Raw genomic sequence first — 21,847 nt, forward strand, 5'->3', positions numbered from 1 at the left:
AGAAAGTTTGAACAAAATGTAGTTAAAATTTCACAAGTGTGTGACATAGTTTTAGAAAAGTCTATATGAGATTCAAGAATTTGTGACTAGTGTTTGATAAAACTTTTTCAAATGGGAAAATGAGCTATGTGACAATTGTAGATCTTGCTGAGATGATCAAACTTGGTATTCATAGATTTTCATCTGAGGTCATTTAGTGTCTCATTTGAGCAAGTTTGACCAAGTCAAATTTGATCAAATGAAAAAAACAACACTTTGACTCTAGTATTATGGACTCTAAATGACTTCAAATTGAAAAGTTTTGAATTCCAATTTTGTTAAAATCATCAAGATCTACAATTGTTGTTTTGGTCAACTTTCCATTTGAGATAGTTTGGACGGTTCAAATTTGTGTTTTTTAAATTTCTACGCCTACAAACTATTTTTCGGAACCCTAGATTGTCTCAAATTGAAAAGTTTTGAATACCAAGTTTGTTCAGCTCATCAAGATCTACAATTCTTATATAGGCCATTTTTCATTTAAGAAAGTTTGAATAAAATGTAGTTCAAATTTCACAAGTCTGTGACATAGTTTTAGAAAGTCTATATGAGATTTAAGAATTCGTGACTTGTGTTTGATAAAACTTTCTCAAATGGGAAAAATGAGCTATGCAACAATTGTAGATCTTGCTAAGATGATCAAACTTGGTATTCAAAGATTTTTCATCTGAGGTCATTTAGTGTCTCATTTGAGCAAGTTTGACCAAGTCAAATTTGGTCAAATGAAAAAATAACACTTTGACTCTGGTATTATGGACTCTAAATGACTTCAAATTGAAAAGTTTTGAATACCAAGTTTGTTAAACTCATCAAGATCTACAATGCTTGTTTTGGTCAACTTTCCATTTGAGATAGTTTGGACTGTTCAAATTTGTGATTTTTAAATTTCTACGCCTACAAACTATTTTTCGGAACCCTAGATTGTCTCAAATTGAAAAGTTTTGAATACCAAGTTTGTTCAGATCATCAAGATATACAATCCTTATATAGGTCATTTTTTCATTTGAGAAAGTTTGAATAAAATGTAGTTCAAATTTTACAAGTGTGTGACATAGTTTTAAAAAAGTCTATATGAGATTGAAGAATTTGTGACTAGTGTTTGATAAAACTTTTTCAAATAGGAAAATGAGCTATGTAACAATTATAGATCTTGCTAAGATGATCAAACTTGGTATTCAGAGATTTTCATCTGAGGTCATTTAGTGTCTCATTTGAGCAAGTTTGACCAAGTCAAATTTGATTAAATGAAAAAAACAACACTTTGACTCTAGTATTATGGACTCTAAATGACTTCAAATTGAAAAGTTTTGAATTCCAAGTTTGTTAAAATCATCAAGATCTACAATTGTTGTTTTGGTCAACTTTCCATTTGAGATAGTTTGGACGGTTCAAATTTGTGTTTTTTAAATTTCTACGCCTACAAACTATTTTTCGGAACCCTAGATTGTCTCAAATTGAAAAGTTTTGAATACCAAGTTTGTTCAGCTCATCAAGATCTACAATTCTTATATAGGCCATTTTTCATTTGAGAAAGTTTGAATAAAATGTAGTTCAAATTTCACAAGTGTGTGACATAGTTTTAGAAAGTCTATATGAGATTTAAGAATTCGTGACTTGTGTTTGATAAAACTTTCTCAAATGGGAAAAGGAGCTATGCAACAATTGTAGATCTTGCTAAGATGATCAAACTTGGTATTCAGAGATTTTTCATCTGAGGTCATTTAGTGTCTCATTTGAGCAAGTTTGACCAAGTCAAATTTGGTCAAATGAAAAAACAACACTTTGACTCTAGTATTATGGACTCTAAATGACTTAAAATTGAAAAGTTTTGAATACCAAGTTTGTTAAAATCATCAAGATCTACAATTATTGTTTTGGTCAACTTTCCATTTGAGATAGTTTGGACGGTTCAAATTTGTGATTTTAAAATTTCGACGCCTACAAACTATTTTTCGAAACCCTAGATTGTCTCAAATTGAAAAGTTTTGAATACCAAGTTTGTTCAGCTCATCAATATCTACAATCCTTATATAGGACATTTTTCATTTGAGAAAGTTTGAACAAAATGTAGTTCAAATTTTACAAGTGTGTGATATAGTTTTAGAAAGTCTATATGAGATTCAAGATTTTGTGACTAGTGTTTGATAAAAATTTCTCAAATAGGAAAATGAGCTATATAACAATGGTAGATCTTGCTAAGATGATCAAACTTGGCATTCAGAGATTTTTCATCTGAGGTCATTTAGTGTCTCATTTGAGCAAGTTTGACCAAGTCAAATTTGGTCAAATAAAAAAACAATACTTTGACTCTAGTATTATGGACTCTAAATGACTTCAAATTGAAAAGTTTTGAATACAAAGTTTGTTAAACTCATCAAGATCTACAATTCTTGTTTTGGTCAACTTTCCATTTGAGATAGTTTGGATGGTTCAAATTTGTGATTTTTAAATTTCTACGTCTATAAACTATTTTTCGGAACCCTAGATTGTCTCAAATTGAAAAGTTTTGAATACCAAGTTTGTTCAGCTCATCAAGATATACAATTGTTGTTTTGGTCAACTTTCCATTTGAGAAAGTTTATATGGTTCAAATTTGTGATTTTTAAATTTCGATGCCTACAAACTAGTTTTCGGAACCCTAGATTGTCTCAAATTGAAAAGATTTGAATATTAAGTTTGTTCAACTCATCAAGATATACAATCCTTATATAGACCATTTTTTCATTTAAAAAGATTGTAGAACAAAATTACTATATTTTCTTTATTTTTATAGGTTCAACAAAAATTTTCTGTCATTTTGGTCAAAAAAACCGAGAAAAAATTTAAACATTGACATTACAATAATGTGATAATAAATTTCCTATCGAATAATATTAGTTTTATTAATTTTAAGTTACAAATATATTTTTGCATTAACAAAATACTTAGTATTAGTAACATTTATATTCTATATTCATAAAAGAAATTAAAAACTTTAGGTTATAAAATTTTCCTATTTACAATAAATAATTAGTTAATCAATAGTATTTTTAAAAATAAATATTGCAAAGTATTGAAGTTGCTATAGAATTAATTAGTATTAAACAAGGAGAACAAAATCAAAATCCCAGGCCTTTTCAATTACTCTGGCGGGCTGTCAAAATTTTTAGGCCTTCAGTCCCGGCCTAGGCCAGGAACCGGGACTAAAGGGTGGGCGGAATTGTCCGCACAAAAATACCTTTAGTCCCGGCTGGTAACACCAATCGGGACTAAAGATCCTTTAGTCCTGGCTGGTAAGCCGAGCCGGGACTAAAGGGTTGGACCCTTTAGTCCCGGCTCGGCTTACTAGCCGGGACTAAACCCTTTAGTCCCGGCTCGGCTTACCAGCCGGGACTAAAGGATCTTTAGTCCTGATTGGTGTTACCAGCCGGGACTAAAGGGTCTCGGCCTATCTATATCGAACGATTCCTCTGTTCATCTTCTACTTTTCGATCTACAACGTCGATCTCGTCTCTGCCGTGCCCGGCCACGTCGAGCTCTGCCGCATCGCCGTCGTCGTCTACCACCGCCCGGCCTCGTCGTCGAGCCCCGCCTGGCGGCCGTCGAGCTCGTCTCCGTCGTACGTCGTCCTCGCGTAGCTCAGCTCGGCCCCGTGGCTGGCCAGCACGCCCGCCATCCGCCCCTAGCCTACTAGCTATAGCTCGCCATATTTTTTAGATAGTTTTTAGATAGTTTTTGATATATATGTTAGATTAAAATATATTAAAATTTAATTAGTAGTTTATTCTTAGTTTTTAGTTAGTTTTTAGATAGTTTTTGATATATGTTAATTAGATTTAAATGTATTAAAATTTAATTAGTACTTTATTTAGATAGTTTTTTATTATAGTTTTTTATATATTTAGTAATTATTATTCTATCTCTCTCTCTATATGTGTTAGATTTAATTTTGATTTAGTAATTCTATCTATGTATATAAGTTAGGTTTAATTAGATTTAGTAATTAATTCTATCTAGATATATGTATGTTATTTTATTTAATTAGATTTAGTAATTATATTCTATCTCTCTATATATATGTTAGATTTAATTTTGTTTTAGTAATTGACACATGCATATTTTATTAGTAATTCTATCTCTATATCACATGCATATTTTATTTTAGTAATTTTATCTATATATCACTTGGATATTTTATTAGTAATTCTATCTATATTACATGTATCTAGAGAGAGATTCTATATGTATACATATATATATATACTTAATTATTTCTATGTGTATTTATACATGTACTTAATTATTTCCATGTGTTGAGAGAGAGAGAAAATTGTATCTAGAGAGACATTCTATGTGTTATCACATGCATATCTAGAGATATATACATATGCACTTATTTCTATGTGTTGAGAGAGAGAGAAAATTGTATCATTCTATGTGTATATATACATGTACTTATTTCCATGTTTTTGGATCGAAAGTGTTTTTGATTCGATTCCAAAGCCTATACCTTATTATTGTTTATCCTTATGAAATATTATGTGTTATTATATTTAATTGGATTTAGTAATTCTATATATGTTATCACATGTACTTATGTTATGTGCCATAGTAATTCTAGCTATGTCTTGAAGATACAAATGGCTGCTCTGGATGATAACTTGAATGATGACATAATGGCGAATATTATCAACGCCGGCACCAATACGGATGTAGATGACACGAGTCAGTACTTTGCTGATTATGAGGATATCCTGAATATCCCGATGGTTGAAGATCAATAAATTGTCGTGCAAGAAAATACTGGCGAGGTATATTCGATTATCTATCATCTCTTATAGATGCATGCGTACGTATATTTGTTGTTAATCGTTGTATTTCTACTCATGTAGCCGGTCTCTGGATCTACATCAACCACCGACAAGAGTAGGAAAGTCCGAGGGCCAAAAAAGCCATTAGAGGGTCGTTTCATAATATCAGAATTCGACACCGACACCGGCAAACCATTGGGACCACATGCTTAGACATATATCAATCAATGTGGGTTCATTGTAAGGGATAGGATCTCAGTTAGTGCTCGTGAATGAAAGCAGAAGATATCCGCTCCTAATGTTAGTTTTGTATCTGATCGTGACAAGAACCTAGCTTGGAGAGATATCACTCAGCATTTCACATTACAAGCAGATGATGCTTTGAAGGAGCTAGTGAGGGATTAGACAATGAAGAAGATGGCAACCCTTTTCTAGAGTTGGAAGAAGACATTGTATAAAAAGTTTATCATGAAGAATGAAACGCCGGATTTCAATGCTAAGGCGTTTGTCAAGTTGGAGTCCCATTGGGATGACTTCATACAATACAAAACATCTCAAGAGAGTGAGGAACGTGTGATAAGAAATCAGCAGAATACCTGACAGAAACAATACTATCATCGCATGGGATCAGGTGGTTATAGGAGTGATATTCCCAAGTGGCAGAACCTAGAAGCAGAGATTACTGCCAAGGGAATCATACCTGAAACAATAGAGAAGAACTGGCCTCAACGCGTGAAGAATTGGTTCTACGCTCATGGGGGAAGCCTAGACCCAGACACTGGCAAGCTAATTTTCGGCCAAAAAATTGAGAGAGCAACACAGAGACTAGCTCGTGCTAGGGAAGAAGCTGATAGTGGTGTTTTCAAACCCAACAGAGAAAAGGATGAATTGACATATGGCCTAGAGAATCCCGAACACGGTGGTCGAACAAGAGGCTATGGGGCGGTTCCGTGGCTACAAGCATTCCTAGCAGACAAGGATACCTACAGAAGCCACCAGAGAAAGAAGGATGAGGAGGCAGACCAAATCCGTGTATTGGAGCAATTTGTTAATGAGTCACGACAAGCATTGCTTGAATCATGTGAACGAGAAAAATCTCTTAAGGCAAGAATGCAGGAGGAGATCAAGAGGCAAGTGCAGCTAGCAATGAGTCAAATGTAATGGCAATCAATGCCGGGAGTCACCATTAGCCCCGTTGGTCAGATGAAAAGCAGTTGTGCTTCCACGGAGCTGCCAGTTATTCAAGGTGACGCTGGGTTGTGCTTCCCTGTTGATGACATTACCGAGCCTCTAACAACATGTGAGCTGCACATTCCAGATGGTAATAATGCATCAATCATGGTGGCTGTCGGGGTTGTATCTCCAATAGACCGAACGAAGACACCAAGAATCCATGGGTCAGTTATTCAACCTGGATATGCTAGCGTCTCGGTCGATAGAGTGCTCAAAGGTTACAACAATGTTCCTCTTGACATTGAAGGCGGTGATAGGGAGAAGACACTAGGAGAAGCGGAGAAGACATTTATTCAATGGCGCAAATGCTTCATCATCATTCTTGGGGCGCCACCGCTTCCCCTACCTCACCCTAGGTACGAATGAAAGTGAATGAAATATTATTTTCCATTAATTTTATATTGGCTTCAAAAATAATTGACCCACAACTTGTTTTTGTAGCAGGGTCTCCCCCCAGCCTAGCACAATCATTCATTCTCCATCTCATCATAGCGTCGTGGGGGGCGAGACGACTTCATCCCCACGGCGATCTCCAACTCCTACACCGGCCCCATCGCCTCCACAACGATCTCCAACTCCTACACTGGCCCCACCGCCTCCACAACGATCTCCAATGCCTCCACGTCGGACTCCAACACCGGCCTCATCGCCTCCACGCCGGTCTCCAACACCGCCCCCCACCCCTCCACAGCGACGCACTACAAAGACGTCTAAGGTCCCTGCGGTAAAGAAGACCCAAAAAAAAGAGTTATTTCTCAAGAAATACTTCCTGAAAAGACTGATGAGCAAATAGCAGCTGAAGAAGACAAAAAAGTGAAAGATTTTTTTATAGATATCCAAAAGCAGAGACAAGCGAAGCTTAAGGAGAAGCCATACTTTTACATACCACGAGATCAGCTGAGGCAGAAGCTTGAAGCTCACAAGAAAAAGATGCTTGAAGTTCGTAAGCCTCCGCCACTATCAGACTATGACCGCTCCCTCGTGAAGTCACATGATGCACATAAGAAAAGGAAAAGAGCATCAGGGAAGGATGTCCCATAGCTCGGACAACAGAAGCAACCAATGCAAAATCTTGTTGTTGCTAATGAATATGATTCCAACATAGAAGTCTATCAACCAGATAACTCTGGAGAAGTGTCGGTTCAAGACCTTAATGCTTTTTTTGAACTAACTGGTTTAACCTTGGATCAATTGACGGGCAAAGCTCCAATCTAGAACCTAGAAGTTGATACCTGAAAGACTTATAAATTTGGCAAAAGTCTGTACAACCCTGTGGCTCTGAATGAATTGGGTACGCAAATGTACTTGCTCAACAAGTGGTACATGCAGGCGTGTGGCAGGGGTGAGCAATGGATCTTTGTCAGATTTAGAGACCATCATTATTTCCATGGCGATGACATCTTACATATTAGTTTCGAAGAATTGCATCAACTATACCACTTGGACGCTCTGGATAAATCAATCATTAGCTCCTTTTGTTTATAAGTGATTCTTACTTTTATTTAATAAACTCACTTCCATACGTACGTGTATATAATTATCCTCACATGTAACTTATATTTATATACAGATTCCAGATGTCAGAGCTCCAAAGAATACAAGACACCAGTGTTGGCTTCATTGATCCTTATATCGTATTCAAAACCGATATTATTGTCAAGGAGTACTGGGTATCTGAAGTACAGACGAATATCATGAGGTTCTTCGTGAAGCAGCACGACAAGACAACAATAATTTTCCCGTACAACTTTGAGCAAGTGTTAATAATAATGTAGTCTACACATTTTATGTAATATCAATACAACTTATATGCATGTACGTGTGTGTATAAACCAATGCAGATTTCACTGGATACTCATTGTCATTGAGTTAAACTTAAGTCGGTTACTAATCTTTGACTCATTGAGAAAAGAGCGGGCACTATACCAAGATATGATAGACATTATCTAGGGGTAATTTCGATCTCTCGCGCACAACTATTATTGAATAGACTTTGCCATAATTTATTAACGATCATACATTATTGGTCGCACAGGGTTTGGAAAGAGTTTATTTGGTAACACCGCAAGGATTGCAAGGCACCACTTAATGTAGTTGAAATACCAGTAAGTTGTACTATATATACTTCCCCACGTGTTTAATTACTATATCGTACTTCAATTTACGTGTGAGATGATGAGAATAATCTTCTTCTCGTACAGTGGTGTTTGCGGTAGCAACTAGGTAATAACTTGTGTGGATACTATATTTATGAATTTATCACTACACACATAAGAAGAACTCCTGAAGATGTCCTCAGAGTACGTATATATCAATTTTTTATTTATTTTTAAATGAATATATATATATATATATATATATATATATATATATGTATTAATACTTTTCCTTTTATTTCAAATGCAAGACTGAATGGTTGAAACGAAGGGTCATGCAAAAATACCATCTGAAAGCAGTTCAAGAGTCAATAGCAGGATTCCTTCTAGAAAAAGTGCTAAATCCCAACGGCGAGTTCTACTTTGATCCTAAGGAATAAATGATGTAAATTAAATGTTTATTGATATCGTTATTTTCGAGAACAAGATTATGAAAGTGTTGTATATATACATATATATCTATAATATATATAGTTTCATACTTTATTCGAATATAATAATGCTCGAGATGAGAATTATATGTAATTATATGCGTGCGTGTATTTATATTAGCAGCGTAGAATACGTACATAAAAACATATTATATATTAAATAAATATGTGTAACTGAACTGAAAACAAATTAAACAAAAAAAAGAAAAAGAAAAGGAACCTTTAGTCCCAGTTGGGGTTACCAACCGGGACTAAAGGGTGCGGCCACGTTTGCTCGGCTGGAGCACCAACCGGGACTAAAGGTCCCTCTTTAGTCTCGGCTCGATGACATACCAACCGGGACTAAAGGCCCATCTTTAGTCTCGGCTCGATGACCCAGGACTGAAGGTTCCACCTTTAGTCCCGGGATCGTTGTCCCGGCGCGATAACCGGGACTAAAGGCTGTTACCACCCGGGACAACAAGTCCATCATGTAGTAGTGAATATAATTTGAAAAACTATGTCATTGAAGACGTCTTATAGACTGGACCGAAGAGGGGCGCATATAATACAGTATATTCTTCTCGTTAGCCTTTATTACCTTGTCTCCATTCATAATGCGACCAAAACGTTGACACGTGAGCGAGTTCCAAGCTGCAGGGAGAAAAAGCTAGCCGTGCACGGTCCTTCTCGTTTTCAACAACCTAAACTTGCTTTAGGCACCATATAAGTATACTCCCAGGGGCGGAGCTCTCAGTATGGCAAGGTATGGTGCTCACCATACCTTGAATTCCCAACGATTTTTACCCCCAAATCACTCCATACCATGAACACACAGCACCAAGCAAAGGTGAAGTTTCACTATAATAAACTCCGAGTCCCGGCGTCGGTGAGTTACCGAGTTTCCTTAGGGGCAGACTCCAAGACTCTCTGAAAGACTGAAGACTGAATTTCTCATCAGTCCTAGGGGCGGTGAGTTACAAAGTTCCCTGTTTGTATAACTTTTTATTAGTTGGGATGTTTGATTATTACTTAATTACTAAGTTTGTTTAATTAATTTATGAATCGCAGTGAACATAAATTAATAGCGTGGTACATTGAACGAGAGATACTTAAAGGAATTAATCTTGAAAAGATTAAGAAATCACTTTAGAAAAGAGAAAGATAGGCTGGTGAAATTGCCTACGTCGCCTAGACGCAATTGAAGTTCATTGTCACTTGGTTTGTCTATTAACTTCACTTGTATCTTTTTATTTGTTCTAAATGTTTTTACTTATATAGTAGGTGACGATCTTCATATTTTGTATGTGTAAGAGCCAATTTAGTGAGAATTTTTTTGATATCTATGTTATCGATTTCGCAATACCTTAATTTTTTTCGTCGTCCGCCGCTGTATACTCTCGTAGTTGTACAAGAATATTTGCGTATATGCATACATTTAAATACATGTACATTTCTTGGGAAACTGGCTCGATGATTTCTGCACACAGATATATACTAGCTACCTTGTTTCGATCGAGAAGGCGTACGTATGGCTTAGTGACTTACTACTTCTTTTCTAGGACGACATGCAAGATGATTCTTTATGGATGGTATTATTTATGTTTTGCAACTTATTAGTTTATGTTCTGCAACCAAACGTATAACTTATTGCGTGGTCACTCAGACAACTTGTGACTCGAAAAATTATTCTACATGGCTGCAAATGCGTTGTTCTAACTTGTTTTAACATGTGTCATGAGTTAAGATAATGGTCGGGACAATGAGGTGCAGTGGTGCACGATGTGTGGTTGATAGTGAGGTGCGCGACAATGGCTCTTATCATACAATATACATGTAAGTTTAAACTAATTAGACTCTTATATATAATTTATCACGTATTACTGTTCTCGGAGGAGTGGAGGGACAGAGACGCATCTGGGCATAAACAGTGTTGTGGGCCCTGGCAGCCATCCCGTACCAGAAGGCGTGAGCAACAAGACTAGGCAGCACACGTATACACTCTCTCTCTTTCTCTCTGACTTGTAAGGCCATCCCTTTAAACTATAAAATGGGATGCGCTCTCTCCTGTAAGACACGTCTCTCTCTCTCTCTCTCTCTCTCTCTCTCTCTCTCTCTCGAAGACCATCTCGACGATTCGAGAACACAATAGCTCAACAGCTCTAGAGAGACACAGAGCATACGCTCCTCCGATCGGGCCTCTAATACTCTCTTCTCATTCATTACTCGTTTGTAACCCCACAACAAACTTCGAGCACCTGGGCTCAGGAATAAAGTCACCGACCGACCTCAACTGGACGTATAGGGTCTGTTGCCTGAACCAGTATAAATCTTGTGTCGTTGAGTGCTAGGCCACATCCGATCACAACGCACGACAAAACTACAAATATTTACTTCTCGCACCGACACCCAGACTCTCTGAAAGACTGAAGACCGAATTTCTCATCAGTCCTAGGGGCGGTGAGTTACAGAGTCCCATGTTTGTATAACTTTTTATTAGTTGGGATGTTTGATTATTACTTAATTACTAAGTTTGTTTAATTAATTTATGAATCGCAGTGAACATAAATTAATAGCGTGGTACATTGAACGAGAGATACTTAAAGGAATTAATCTTGAAAAGATTAAGAAATCACTTTAGAAAAAGAAAGATAGGTTGGTGAAATTGCCTACGTCGCCTAGACGCAATTGAAGTTCATTGTCACTTGGTTTGTCTATTAACTTGTATCTTTTTATTTGTTCTAAATGTTTTTACTTATATAGTAGGTGACGATCTTCATATTTTGTATGTGTAAGAGCCAATTTAGTGAGAATTTTTTTGATATCTATGTTATCGATTTCGCAATACCTTAATTTTTTTCGTCCTCCGCCGCTGTATACTCTCGTAGTTGTACAAGAATATTTGCGTATATGCATACATATAAATACATGTACATTTCTTGGGAAACTGGCTCGATGATTCCTGCACACAGATATATACTAGCTACCTTGTTTCCATCGAGAAGGCGTACGTATGGCTTAGTGACTTACTACTTCTTTTCTAGGACGACATGCAAGATGATTCTTTATGGATGGTATTATTTATGTTTTGCAACTTATTAGTTTATGTTCTGCAACCAAACGTCACTACCAGAAACTGGATATTTCGTGAGAGGGACGTTTTTTTCGTGAGAGTGAAAAACAAACTCTCATGAAAATAATATTTTTATGAGAGTGATGTAAATCCCCGCCACGAAAACATATTTTCATGAGAGTGATTCAACACCGCCACGAAAGTTATGATTTTCGTGATAATAGACACTCACGAAAATTGTTTTCATGAGAGTGTTCCACGCACCGTCATGAAAATTGGTTGTTTTCGTGAGAGTATTTAAATACCCCCATGAAATTATTTATTTTCATGAGAGTAATCATTTTCATGAGAGTCAGATTCCACCCCCACGAAATATGGTTACATGTTCTTAGTACAAAAATAATTGCTTAAATACTAGAAATTCAAGAACATGAACAAAGGTTTTCTTCTTTTAATCGGTAGCGAAATTTGGTAACTAGTCTTTCTCCCTCATGCTAACTCCAAATACGGTGATTCTTTTTCCTAAATGTTTCTAAAATCGTGCTCTATCAATCTATTGTGTTCTTACAACTATTATTTTGGCTGTTTTTTCATGTGACTTTGTTTTATCAATTGAAAATTTGAATTCCAAAAAAACACAACTTCAAACAACATTTTGGAGCAGTAAATGATTTCAGCTAAAAAAGTCGTGAACATAAAAGTTGTACAACTCGTCAAGATCTATAACTTTTATTTTGGTCATTTCTTCATCCAACGAAATGATTGTAACATTGTTCACAAAATTTATATATCTCTCTTATACTTTATGAAACCATATGAGACATATGTAAAGTTTATGAACAATGTTACTATGACTTTGTCGGATGCACAAATGACCAAAATAAGAGTTGTAGGTCTTGATGAGTTCTACAACTTTGTTGTTGATAACTTTTTTAGCTGAATTCATTTACTATTTCAAAATGTTTTTTAAAGTATTCATTTTTTAAAATTCAAATTTTAAATTGTTAAAACAAAGTCTTACGGAGAAATGACCAAAACAAAAATTGTAGATATTGATGATTTCTAAAATTTTGTAGTTGAGGAGTTTTTTATTTGAATTCACTTATAGTTTAAAAATTATGTCTTATTCTATTTAGAGTTCATAAAATTTTTGGAAGTGTAATTAATCCTATTACTATGCAGGCCAAAGCCCAATAGCAATGGCTTGGTCAGCCCATTTCTTTGGCCCGATGTATTGCAACCCTTGGATGATCCCCGGATGAATCAGAGCCGTTGGATCGAAAAGCAAAAGTATATACGAACCTCTTCATCCCTCCCAAACCCTAACCTCCTAATCTCCTGCTCTCGATCTCTTCTCCCTTTTCTCTTTCTCTTTTACTCAGGCATATACTGGTTGGTGACGGAGGTGGCACTCTCGCGGCCGTGCTTGACACGACGGCGGCGCGGGGTTGAGGCCTCCCTCGCGCGGCACGACCCCTCAGCGCGGAGAGCTGGGGAGCAGCGGCATCGCGTGCTCAGCTCTGGAGATGGTGCTCCCTCGAGCAGCGGCTCCGTACGGTGGCGGCGCCCCTTCCACTAGGACGACGACGATGAGCAGCCGGAGGACGGCGTGGGTCGAGGTCGGGGCATGACGACGGCTTGTGGCGCGGCACCGACGGGCGCAAGCGCGGGCGCACGTGCCGGATCCGCCGTAGCCTCGCGGGCTCCGTCGCAGCCTCTGAGCGAACGGCGCCTCCGCCGTACGCCAGGTCTTCGTCGGCCCCTGCGACAATGAAGCACAAGGTATGTCATCCCTTCCCTTTCCTTCCCTTCCTCCTGTGCAAAACGCACCAATTTCTGTTCGCTTGCAGATTCACTAGCTTGCAGCGACACCAATTTCTGCAGCTGCAAGTATCTATGTTTTTCTGAAGATTCATTTGTTTCCATTGAATCCTGGGAACTGTATGTATTTGCATAGTTGGGATTAGAGTAGGTTGAATAGTAGTCTCATGAGATGTGTACATGTACTCATTTCCTGGGATTTAGCCTAAACCATACGTAATTTGAGAGTAAGGAAAAACTTAAGCCTATATTACCTGACTCCATAGGATAAAAAGGATTACAAGGGATTTAGCCTGTGTTGGCCAGCGTCCGATGCATGAGTCCATGCGTAGACCATGAGTGTGTGTTGGGCAGGCCCAAGCAGAACACTCTTCTCCATAGGATAGAAAGGATTACATGCGAAAGTTGAAAAGTACAGTTATTTAATTAATTTGTTGAACAGACTGAAATATATTAATTTGAGAGTAAGGAAAAACTTAAGCCTATATTACTAGACTCTATGTTGTGTAAGCATATGTAGATCTATATCTCTATAGCTGTTGGTTGCTCGGCACTGCAAAGGATGCCATTATAAATATACAATATTGATTTTTGCATGATGATGATCTAACTGATAATGAATCTCTATCATATCTATAACCTGTCTGTTACTGAGCTATTCCTCTTACTTAAAAAGTGGATTATCTGCACCTTTATATGATATATTGATTTGATTCATGAACTATAAATATGAACTGGTAGAGCCTTTGTGATTTCTGGTATTCTGCTGTGCATCTTTGGAGGGACTGGAAATGCACTTGTGCTTGTGCAAAAACTGTATTTCTTTACATATTTGATTTGGCACTAGCATGATAATGTCTTTTTTTACATATTTGATTTGGCACTTCAGTTGGACGCATATGCTGAGATGAAGTTTGGATCCAAAAGGGGTACAGGGCCTGGATCCGGGATTAGAGTAGGTTGAATAGTAATCTCAAGAGATGTGCTACAAGACGACAGAAACCTGAAGAACACTATCCTGGAAAAAAGATAGAAAGGTACTCATCCTTCATTTCTTCCATCTTATAAGCCCAGCCTGCAAAGAAAAAGTTCTTTTTTTTCCTAGATGAAGTATTCTGACTTTGTAGGCAATAGCTCTGACAACTGCAAGTCTTTACATGATTCGAATAGAAGATATAAAGGGCCTGTGTCTTCTCTGCAACTGCAAGTCTAAATCTAGTGTGTTGTGTGCTACTGCTAGCGCCTTCTGGAGATAGTTCATAGTATTCCGTTGTTTTTTCAGAAGTCACTGAATTCATGTTTTAGTTGCAGCCTTCTCTCCTATTAATTTCGAGGGTAAATTCTTATGCACTATCCTTTCCCAATTACTTGCAGTGTCTCAAGTTTTTTTGGTGATGAGATGGCTACTTTCCTTTTGTGTTATGGTGGACCACTGCAGTCCACTACGGAGTACCTTGGTAAAGATCTGTTCTTAACTTTTCTAATATTGTTCTTAGCTATGTAGTCTCTCTAAAGTTTGAATTCTGCAAGTTAACCAAACATGTAGTCTCATTTTTTTAAGTCCATAATTAATTTAGCTACTGTATAACATGCACTTCCTGATAATTTGAAGTTTGTTAAGAAATAAGAACATCAGGTTACTATGCTTTGAAGCTATATGTTGTTCTTGATTTTTTCCATATTCTAGCTCTTGATTTGGAATGATTAATTTATCAATTGTTTATGTTTACATATGTAGTTTGTCTCCAACTTTAAGCTTTGAACCAGCTAGTGATTGGGGGGAAGGCTCTCCTTTCATGATTGGTTTCCTTATCAAATAAATAACTAATGCATGTAGAGCTGTTTCTGTTTATTACATGCTGAAATACTCGATGTGTTGATTGAGTGATTTTTGTTCATACTTAGATTTCTAGAACAGCTGGTTGCTATCCATTTGAATTCAGTTTTGGTATTTGATTTTGTTGTCTTGGACCCTGTTTTTCATTAAAGGGAAAAAACTTCCTGCTACCATTCGGCTGTGGCAATGAATTTGAGATAAATCTACATTTTTAGAATTTTTTCTTATACTCTTCATTACAGCTCTGTGCAGGTTGGTTGTTAGATATGGGCACCACCAAAGTTATCGCCACCATCTGTTATGGCTAGGAATGAGACAGGATGTGCTGGAACTTTTGTTGGATTGCTTAGAAGTCTAGGACTATGAGCTTTTATTGTAATGGTTGGACAATTGTGTTGAAATCGGAATATATATATCTGTGTGTGTGTGTGTGTGTGTGTGTGTTGTATTGACATTTGGACCATATATGTGCAATTGGAATTTGGATTGAGATGCTCTTGTTGGGTAATTTTCATGGTGGTTGCTCTCAGGAAATAACTTGTTTTCGTGGTGGTGTTCTCATGAAAATATCAAACTCTCACGAAATCAATCTGTGATGGTGAACTCTCACGAAATAACCAAACTCTCATTAAATCCATTCGTGAAGGTGAACTCTCACGAAATAACCAAACTCTCACTGAAATCCAATCGTGACGGTGAACTCTCATGAAATAACCTGACTCACGAAATCCATTCGTGACGGTGAGCTCTCACGAAATACCACAAAAAACTGTCATGAAAACACTGATGCAAATCTGGTGGCAACATTATTTTCATGAGGGTGGCCGTCACGGTGAACTCTCATGAAAAGAATCTGTGGCGGTGAACTCTCATGAAATTATGTATTCCGTGAGTCTAATATAGTGAGAGGTGATGCGTGATGGTGTACCCTCACGCATTATTTTCGTGAGAGTAAAACCGTATTTCGTGACTGTTTTTCACTCTCATGAAATATAAGGATTCTGGTAGTGCGTATAACTTATTGCGTGGTCACTCAGACAACTTGTGACTCGAAAAATTATTCTACATGGCTGCAAATGCGTTGTTCTAACTTGTTTTAACATGTGTCATGAGTTAAGATAATGGTCGGGACAATGAGGTGCAGTGGTGCACGATGTGTGGTTGATAGTGAGGTGCGCGACAATGGCTCTTATCATACAATATACATGTAAGTTTAAACTAATTAGGACTTTTATCATACAATATACATAAAAAAAATCCACAAAGAAGGATACTTAGCACTATCGTCATGTGCTGGCTTTGTTCATCAGTACCGTTTACAAGGATTTCCGAGCTACAGGGAGAACAAGCTACCGTGCACAGTCCTCGTTTTCAACAACTTCCTTTAGGCGCCATATATTTTTTTTAGAAAAAGGCGCCATATATAAGTAAACTGTAGTAGTTGTACAAGAATATTTGCATACTAGTTAGTTCCCCGAGCAATGCGCGGGGAGGAGCGCGCGGGGAGGAGCGAGAATAGGAACTGATGACCAGGAGAAATACATGAAGTATCATGTGAAGTCAAAATATGCAGCCAAAAATAACCTAATACAGAAAGCATTATGTAAATGCTAAAATGTGGACTCCAAAATTGTTACAGATTAATTAAATCTGTGTAGGCATTCATAATACAAAGAAATAATGAGGCTAATAGCAGGCTGCAGCTGCCTTTTTTTGTCAAACCATTCATATAATGGCATCACACAACGTGTAAATGCATTATTGTGGAATGTTCCTACAAAAGAAGACCAAAAGCGTAGATCAGATTACTGTTGAAGAAAATCTAAGGCTGCATAAATTTGTAGTAGCCCGTATTGCAATTAAAAATTGTAAGAATGGGATCATATGTTGGCAAAAATTCGTATCATATGCAATAGTAATCTACACATGTTGGGAAGAACATTTGGATTGCCAAAAAATATGAAGCTGCACAAACAAAACTGAAGGTATAGAAAATCACTATAGACACATATGTGGAAAAGTAATCGAAGTGAACCTCAGAATTGAGGCACCAAGTAGAATAGATGCAATCACATCCGTGCACATTCCCGTAGTCCAACTCGTTGTCACTTCCCGCTGTAAATCGGATAGCAGCATAGATCATCAGAAGTTTACATGGATAGGCAAGGAAAATTAAAAACCTACAAAAGCTCATATAAGAACAATTGACTGGCTGGTACATAGTCAAATAAATTCAATATTGATTGAAACGCTTCATGAGACCTTACCTGGATGGGCAACAGCTGCATAAATTTGTTGTAGGCTGTATTACACTATAAAATTGTAGGAATGGGACTGTATGTTGGCAAAAATTCCAAGCCTCTGCAATAGTAATTTACAAATGTTGGGAAGAACATTTGGATTGCGAAAAAATAGGAAGCTGCAGACACCAAATGAAAAGTTATAGGAAACCACTTTAGACACATATGTAGAAAAGTAATCGAAGTGAACCTCAGACTTGAAGCACCAATCTGAATAGACGCAACCACATCCATGCACATTCCCCTAGTCCAACTGGTTGTCACCACTTCCTACTGTAAATCGGATAGCTGCACAGGTCATCAGAAGTTTAGATGGATAGGCAAGGAAATCTAAAAACTTACAGAAGCTCCTATAAGAACAACTGATTGATCGGTACACAGTCAAATAAAGTCGATATTGATTGAAACAGTTCATGAGACCTTACCTGGGCAACAGCCGCATAAAATTCTTGTAGCCTGTATTATAATATTAAAGTGTAAAAATGGGACCACAGTAATTTACACATGTTGGAAACAACACTTGGATCACCAAAAACTATGAAGTTGCACATACCAAATCGGGAGCTATAGAGAATCACTGTAAACACAGATATGGAGAAGTAATGGAACTCAGAATTCAAACACCAATCAGAATAGACGCAACTACTGATAAAGTGACAGACAGGGGCACTACATCAGCAGCTGCGCACTGCAAATATAACATTCACGGTATTAATACACGACTGTACGAACCAATCAAGCAATAAGCAGAATATGAAATTACGCAGCAGCAGAACAGGTACTAAAATGAAGGCATACATGCCCATTCCAAATACAAACCATGACCAGTACCACTACATTGCTGTTGGGTAACGAATCGTGCAATAGGCAATGTTCCCTATACTTGGAAAGTGTTCTTTGGCTTTCACGTGTATTTTTCACTCGTTATTTAAAAGTGTATTTGTTGACTGAACCCAAAAGAAAATGAACCAAAAGAACTGCTGAAATCATGGCAGGCAAATAAACACAGCATTATATACATGGGAAACTTTCAATTTTGAGGTATGACTTGCTTGAATACATGTAGGCTTGCTGAGGTAGCCATAGAGCCATCACTTGTTACTTGTTCCTAATTTTTATATTAGGGAAAAAAACAAACTCATAAGAGAATCCAAACATATAAGTACATTTAATCAGATGTAGTACACTAAAGCACACTACTTACCTTAGCTGTTATAATCTGGACCAGGTAACATGTGAAGAGTATATCCTCACTGAGCATTTAAAAATGATGTAAGCAAACAACATCACCATTTTCTTCTGCTGAAACGATTGGCCCGCAAGAAATCAAGATTACTTTTATGGCTACCAAAAGATGTGGCACAATAGATGAAACAGAGGACGAAAATTCATTCATATCAATGAGATTATGTAACTGGGAAAGAAACAGAATTCACCTATTATGTTAATAGGAACCACAAACCATCTCAAATTATCTGTGTAGCACATGTAGTCAGAATGAAGCACCTGGGCAGCAACAAAGATAATTTGAGCCATTACAACACAGGGAAGGGTTGCAGCAGCAGCAACAATTCTGTAACTACACATCTGGTGAAATAATTTATATGCATCAGAATTCATACAGAATTGTTGGCTGTTTTATTTTGGACTACAAATACATGCGCGTGTATACAATTAGGAAATCACAAAATCAAAAACCAACTGGTCTAAACTGATGCATGAAAATACCCCAAACACACAAAAAAAATGGATTCTTCAGGGAAAACAGATTGCAAGGAGGGACCAAAATCACCAGGGCAACTCTTTTAGGCTATGTAGAAACCACATTACAGCAAATGGAGCTGGGGACGCCCGGCGACCGCGGGCACCCGCGTTGGCCGAAGGCGCCGCGCCGTACCGGCGTGCGGCCTGCGAAGCGCGCGGAGGGAGGCATCCCGCAGCGCCACCACGTCGGGAGAGGGGGGCTGCAGCGGGGATGCGAGCGGCGCAGAGGCAGCGGCGGGGAACGGCGAGGGCGGGCGCGGCGGAGGCGCCTAGGGTTCAGAGAGGACGAGTCGAGGGCTGGAGGGGCGTTGGGAGAGGGATGGAAAAATCGTACGACACAGTAAGGGGCGACGTGGCAGTGGAACATGTGGCTGAAATTTAGCGGAGACGTGGCTTGCTGAGGTGAAAGTTTTGGTATATAGGAATAAGGATCTATATTGTAGATATGCATATACTAGTATACATGTACATTTCTTAGGAAATTGGCTTGATGATTCCTGCACATAGACAGTGGCGGATCTATGATGAAAATCTAGGGGGTTTAAGTTCACACGAGGACAAAGACATCAAGCTCAGCTCAACGCTCCAGCATCGTCTTCAACCTCAGCTCAACGCTCAAGCTCCTCCTTTCTATCATCCAATGGCAGACAAATTTAGGGGGAGGCTGAGGGGGGCTCCACAGGCTCAGCCATGGTAGGGGGGGGGGGGGGGGCTCGAGCCCCCCTAGCCCCCCTGGCAGATCCGCCGCTGCACATAGATACTCTTGTCTACCTTGTTTCCATCGAGAAGGGTATGACTCAGTGACTCGCTTTTTTCCCCTAGGACAGGAAAAGCTGATTCTTTGTGGATGACATTATATGTAGACTAGCAAACATATTCACACGTTGAAATAGAATGTATAGCTTATTGTGCTATCACCTAGAAGATTTGCGGATCGAAGATTTATAACGGTCGAGTCATCTGTTCTAATACATTTATGAACCAGACTGATTGGAAATATGTTGTTCTATTTTGTTTGAGCATGGATCGTTAAGTCACATATACATGAGGTGTGAGAGGGCTCTTATCAAACAATACACATGCAAGTTTAAACCAGTTGGGACTCTTATCTTTGATTTGTCGTACTCATAGTAAAAACGAGTATGACTCTTAGATGGAGAGAGAGAGACAGAGTGATGGACTGAGGGACGAAAAAAGAAGAAAAAATCCTTTTAATATTATAGGTATATAAGGATATTACTTTCAATGGTTGGTTCCTGATGTAGCGCTCTCACCGTCCCACAAAGAAAAAACTTTTTTAAAAAAATCCACAAAGAGAGATACTTAGCACTATTTGTCATTGTGTCGGCTTTAATTTTTTTTCATCCCATCAGTACCGTTTATCATTGTCTACTAATATTTTGAGGGTATCCGAGCTATGTTGCGTGATCCTTAATTTCTGTTTTGAGATTGGGCATGTTCAGAACGTGGGAAATTTTGTCCGTTTCTGTGTGTTTTTTATATGAAATTAAGGATCTATTTGGTAGAGCTCTATCTAATTCTGATTCTCCGAGAAATGATTCTATAGTTGAAAGTGATTCTCTTTGATTCCTCTGTTTATGTGTTTTTTATATAAAATTCCTCTGTTTATGTGTTTTTTATATAAAATTAAAGGCTTATTTGGCAGAGCTTCATCTCATTCTGATTTTCTATGGAAGCTGATTCTCCTATAGAAGTGATTCTATGGTTGAAAGTGATTCTCTTTGATTCTTTAGCATAAACTCTTGAAATTATGATGGAGAATCACTTCACAGAATCAGGAGAAGCTACTTTTTTCACCTCTCAGCCTTCTAGTTCATTTTAGATAATCACTTTACGAAATCAGCAAATAATTACTTCTCTCTAAAAAACTATTTGGCAGAGTTCCTGCAGGATTCGGCAGAGAACCAGCTCTGAGAGCTATGCCAAACAAGCCTAAACTCTATGAAATTCCTATTCTAAAAAGGCCTTGAAAATTGAAAACAGATTGCAGGGTGGATGTCGGAGCGCTCTTCCAACTAGTAGGAGCCCAAACGATCGCTCTCTCAGGCGAGGCCTGCTAAGGTCTGGGTGGGCGGACCATCAGCCTGATCGGTTGGCTGGTTCGTATCGTTGCGGGTTCATGAAGAAGTATTACTGACTAATTTATATGAAAAAATACTATTCCAACTAAAAATTTACGATCATTTACAACAAAACCACGTCCAAACGAAAAGGCTCCTTAGCCTGACGCCGATAGATTTTCCTGCCCACGCGCTCCCGCCAGCGCTCGTAGGTCCCACGCCTGCCTCCCCGCCCATGCGTTCCCACCACCGCTTGAAAGTCCCACGCCAATGATAATTTCGCGACTCTGGCAACACGCGCACGGGTGGGCTGAATACTGGACCACTTCATTACTCGTGCATG

At 38.1% G+C, this 21,847-nt stretch overlaps 2 long non-coding RNA genes across 9 annotated transcripts; one reads left to right on the forward strand and one right to left on the reverse strand.

Annotated features, from left to right (window-relative positions):
• Window positions 1–13,053: 13,053 nt before the first annotated feature.
• On the forward strand, window positions 13,054–15,812 carry LOC136501784 (uncharacterized). The gene is made up of 4 exons (XR_010770373.1): window positions 13,054–13,483; window positions 14,412–14,559; window positions 14,897–14,979; window positions 15,602–15,812. It is a non-coding gene; the product is annotated as an uncharacterized lncRNA (long non-coding RNA).
• A 1,061-nt stretch (window positions 15,813–16,873) lies between these two features.
• On the reverse strand, window positions 16,874–19,751 carry LOC136500668 (uncharacterized). Of its 8 annotated transcripts, none has more exons than XR_010770084.1 (9): window positions 19,490–19,751; window positions 19,096–19,165; window positions 18,864–18,958; window positions 18,213–18,767; window positions 18,085–18,115; window positions 17,850–17,947; window positions 17,627–17,720; window positions 17,395–17,474; window positions 16,874–17,133 (listed from the first exon to the last, which is right to left on the reverse strand). It is a non-coding gene; the product is annotated as an uncharacterized lncRNA (long non-coding RNA). The 8 variants fall into 8 exon arrangements; XR_010770081.1 differs by having other exon boundaries at window positions 19,452–19,751; XR_010770078.1 differs by having other exon boundaries at window positions 18,213–18,347; window positions 18,712–18,767; window positions 19,096–19,751.
• Between the last annotated feature and the right edge of the window lie 2,096 nt (window positions 19,752–21,847).

This window comes from Miscanthus floridulus, chromosome 13, assembly GCF_019320115.1.
Source record: "Miscanthus floridulus cultivar M001 chromosome 13, ASM1932011v1, whole genome shotgun sequence".
In the NCBI taxonomy this organism is placed as follows: Eukaryota; Viridiplantae; Streptophyta; class Magnoliopsida; order Poales; family Poaceae; genus Miscanthus; species Miscanthus floridulus.